Source organism: Anomaloglossus baeobatrachus, chromosome 4 (assembly GCF_048569485.1).
Source record: "Anomaloglossus baeobatrachus isolate aAnoBae1 chromosome 4, aAnoBae1.hap1, whole genome shotgun sequence".
NCBI classification, from domain to species: domain Eukaryota; kingdom Metazoa; phylum Chordata; class Amphibia; order Anura; family Aromobatidae; genus Anomaloglossus; species Anomaloglossus baeobatrachus.
In genome coordinates, this window is record NC_134356.1 from 608,712,196 (window position 1) to 608,717,195 (window position 5,000).

A 5,000-nucleotide genomic window follows, 5' to 3' on the forward strand; every position below is an offset into this window, starting at 1 on the left:
CCTCCTACTCCCTAAGCAGACGTCACTTCTATGGCACAAGCTTAGTAAGTTTCACGTTTATACCTTTTATTTTATGTAACTGTTATGCCGTAATGTGTATTGTTCCCTTTTGTAAATTCCTGTATATTCCTTAAACACTGCCTATTTTCGGATTAAATATATAAAAATTTAAGAGTTTCTTTCCTTATGCTTTATATACGAATCCAAAACCCCGAAGGGCCTTATGCTATCTGAAACGGGTTCCCAGCTACCTGTAGAAAGTCTGGGTGGTGGCAGCGTAATTGTTATTGCATAGAATTATTGGAGTGCTATCATTAAGGGTACCGAGGTATATAAATATTCCATTAGCAGGAATCGGGGATATATACATTTACCCTTGCTGTGAGACCTCCAATATTTGGCATTATCAGCTCAGCAGCCTCATCTTATGCATTGTCCTGCAGTACCAAAAGTGGCCTGCAGACAAGGGGGGGCGCTAGAGAGTAGTCGTGTGTAACAAATCAGTGAACAGCTGCGGATTTCTGAGGGACTTCCCCGGCTGTTCGTGACAAATTGGTGGCAGCGGTGGGATATATAAAGCATTAGTGATCTGGTTTGAGCAATCATCCCTTTCACTAAAAACTTGCAAAAGTTTTGAGGATTGAACTCAGTGTTTAAATATACCTGGAACAATACTGTACGTGTAGCAGTTACCCCCTCCCCTTCTCTCTTGTTTTCTATCCTATCTTTTATTTGGCAATTATGGATGCTGCGTCAGAAGCCTGGTACAATCAGCAGAAGAAGGAAGTTCTTGCTGCACTCTGCAGATCCAAGTTGATTGATGGCCATGGCAAAACGAGGCAAGACCTCATTAAAGAACTTTTACAATGGGACGCAGAGCACGTTCATTCCCCCAGTGCTGGAGAAGAGGAGGCAAGCCAAGCCCAGGATAGTGCTTCTGCAGAGTCCCCACCATCAACTGCAAGCCAGAGCAGTGACCGGGGCAACATGGACTCTTTCCTGAAGATGGCTCTACAACAATTCGCTGCAGATGACCGGCAGGGACGGCTAAGCCTCATTCAGCAATATCGAGAGGCTGAGAGAGCCGAGCGAGAGGCTGAGAGAGCCGAGCGCCAGGCTCAGGCCGAGCGAGAGGCTGAGAGAGCCGAGCGAGAGCGCCAAGCCCAGAGAGACCATGAATTGAATATCCTCAAAGCCCGGCAGCAGACATCTTCCTCACTAAACGGTGAGTCCAATAATGCCAGCAGCTTTAAGCCCCGACCGGAGCACTTTCTTGTGATGGAAAAGGACGGGGATTTGGACACCTTTCTGAGGGGATTTGAAAAGACTTGCTTGCAGTACCAGTTGCCCTCAACACAATGGGCACAATACTTAACCCCAGGGCTGCGAGGCAAGGCCCTGGACGCGTTTGCCAGTCTCCCTCAAGAGCAGAGTGGAGACTATGGGGCCATAAAGCAGGCCCTAGTACGGAAGTATCAGCTGACTCCGGAGGTGTACCGAAAAAAATTCCGGACCCTCCAGCTCGGACCTCATGACAGCTACAGCGATTTGGAGGGTGGGCTCCAGCGCACCTTTGACCAGTGGATCCAAGGACTGTCCGTTACAACCTTTGAGGAGTTAAAGGACCTCATGGTGAAGGACCAACTCCTACATGTCTGTCCTGTGGAGGTTCGACAGTTTGTTATGGACCGAGAGCCCAAGGAGGCCTCAAAAGCAGCCCAGATTGCCGACGCCTATGTGGCCAACCGTGCATCGGAGGTGCGGAAGCCGTCCACCACTAGCTGGAAAGGGGGTAAGATGACAACTACAACCACCCCTGCCCCTACCAGCCGACCTCCCGTAGGTCCTGTTTCATCCACCAGTGCCCGGCCCACCTCTGACACTCGCAGGTGTTTTTCCTGCAACCTGCCTGGACACCTCAGCTCTGGTTGCCCAGAGAGGCAGAAGAGGAACCCCACATCCAAGGCCCAAGGGCCCACTGGAACTGTCCTTTTGGCAAGGAAGGCGGGTGGTAGGGCCTGCGAAAACCTACACCCCGTCACCGTAGGCGGAACCCCCACTGTGGGGCTCAAGGACACTGGGGCCGACAGAACACTGGTCCGCCCTGAACTGGTACCCCCTGAAAACTTTATCCCGGGAAAACTCCTGACTGTCGCCTTGGCGGGGGGTGTCCACCACTCCTTCCCAATGGCCCTGATTCCCCTCGACTGGGGTGCTGGGAGAGGGTGGAGGGAAGTGGGGGTGGATGAACATCTACCAACCAATGTTTTATTGGGGACTGATCTGGGGCGATTAGTTGCACAATTTCTCCCTGATGATCCTCCCGAATCCAAAAAGTCATGTGATACAAATGTTGTTGATCAGTCATGTGATGCAAATGTTGTTGATAAGTCATGCGACCCGAATGCGGATATCCAGAACGTGATTACAAATGTTGTGCATGGTAATAAAGTGGAGGTTTGTACAGGGGAACTCAGCCATGCCACGCGGCAGGGTGACGTGGCTGAGGACAACCCCAAGGTAGCAAGTGTCTGTGCTGACAGAGATGGAGGCAGACATGAGAACCACGAGGACAGTGGTCGAATGCAGCTGAGCAGTGTCACAGCGGACAGTGACACAGCCAGTAGTACCTGTCAGGCTGATGGGGAAGAGTGGTTATTCCCCGGGGAGACAGCCTTCATCGGTGCTGTCACCCGCAGTCAGAGTGCCCAGAACGCAAATGAAACCTTGCCTGCTGACACCTCTTCACCCAGAGGGATAACGGAACTGGTTACGGACCCAGAGCAGGTCCCAGAGGGTCCTGGTGAGGTTGGAACCTTAACGTCACTTTTGGCTGCTTCTAGCCAAGAGTTTCAGGTGGCTCTACGAACTGATGCCAGTCTAAAGACGTTAAGGGACCTCGCAGAGAAGCCCTCTTCCGAGACCGATAAGGAGAAGGTATTCTGGGACCAGGGAAAGTTGTACCGGGAGACAATTCCCTGTAACCCCCAACAAGAGTGGCTGAAGGAAAAACAGCTGGTGGTGCCTCACCGCTTTAGGAGTGAGTTGCTGCGGATTGCCCATGAGATCCCACTCGCCGGACACTTGGGGGTTAGCAAAACCAAGGCCCGGCTGTCTCACCACTTCTATTGGCCCAAAATGGGGACAGATGTTGCCAACTACTGCCGCTCCTGCATCACATGTCAAAGAGTGGGAAAGTCAGGGCCTGCTCCCAAAGCTCCCCTGATCTCTTTGCCGGTGATAGAGGAGCCTTTCCAGAGGGTCGCTGTGGACATTGTCGGGCCTCTGGCCGTCCCCAGCAGCTCTGGAAAACGGTTCGTCCTTACTGTGGTAGACTATGCTACCCGGTATCCGGAGGCAGTGGCTCTGTCCTCAGTTAGAGCCGATAAGGTGGCAGATGCCCTCTTGACCATATTCTCCCGAGTAGGATTTCCCAGGGAGATGCTTACCGACCAGGGGACTCAGTTCATGTCTCGTCTAATGGAGGCTCTCTGTAAGAAAATGCAGGTGCGGCATCTGATATCAAGCGCTTATCACCCACAGACCAATGGTTTGTGTGAGCGATTTAATGGTACACTTAAGCAGATGCTTAAGATGCTGGTTGAGTCACATGGACGCGACTGGGAGCGGTATCTCTCACACCTGCTGTTTGCCTACAGAGAGGTACCACAGGCCTCAACGGGGTTTTCCCCCTTCGAGCTCCTGTATGGCAGACGAGTCCGGGGGCCTCTTGGTCTGGTAAGGGAATCCTGGGAAGAGGAACTGAATTCCCCAGAAGTGTCCGTTGTGGAGTATGTCATTCGGCTCCGTGACAAGATGCAGTCGATGACGCAGATGGTGCATGAGAATATGGCGCAAGCCCAGGCCAGCCAGAAGCGATGGTACGACCAACACGCTCGAGAGCGGGTGTATGAAGTGGGTCAGAAGGTGTGGGTCCTGGTCCCAATGACCCAGAACAAGCTTCAGGCGGCCTGGGAGGGTCCATACCTGGTGCATCAGCGCCTCAATGACGTAAACTATGTGGTCACCATCGACCATGCCAGGAAGAGGCAAAAGGTCTTCCATGTCAACATGATGAAAGCTCATCATGACAGGGAAGCCTTTGCTCTTCCTGTGTGTAGTCTTCCCGAGGAAGGCGAAAGTGAAGTCTTGGTGGACTTGCTCGCCTCAGCCCGGGATGGAGGGTCTATCGAGGAGGCGGCATTCAACCCACAGCTATCCTTGGACCAAAAGTCCCAGCTGCGGGAGGTATTCCGGCCCTACCTGATGACCTTCACGAATGTCCCAGGGAAGACATCCCTAGCCACCCACCAGGTGGACACAGGGAGTCATTCCCCAGTTCGTCAACCCCCATACCGTGTCTCCCTAGAGGTACAAAAGGACATAAAAAGGGAGATCGATGAAATGCTAGTCCTGGGAGTGATCCAGAGGTCCAAAAGTGCATGGGCCTCGCCTGTAGTCTTGGTTCCCAAAAAGGACCGGACAACCCGGTTTTGTGTGGACTACAGGAGGCTAAATGCAATCACAGCACCCGATGCGTACCCAATGCCACGCATCGACGAGTTACTGGATTGCTTAGCCGGGGCCCAGTACCTGACCATCATGGACCTGAGTCGAGGGTACTGGCAGATTCCTATGTCCAAGGAAGCACAGGAAAGGTCCGCCTTCATCACCCCATTCGGGCTGTATGAATCCCTTGTCATGCCCTTTGGCATGAGAAATGCTCCTGCCACTTTCCAGCGATTGGTCGACCAGCTGCTCGAGGGACTAGGAGGGTTTGCAGTAGCTTACCTGGATGACATTGCCATCTTTAGTCCCACCTGGGAGGAACACCTGGGGCACCTGGAACAGGTGCTCAGGCGGATCCAAAGCGCTGGTCTGACTATAAAGCCAGGGAAGTGTCAGATCGGCATGACTGAGGTACAGTACCTTGGACACAGAGTGGGTGGCGGGACCCTGAAACCAGAGCCAGGGAAGGTTGATGCCATCACCTCCTGGCC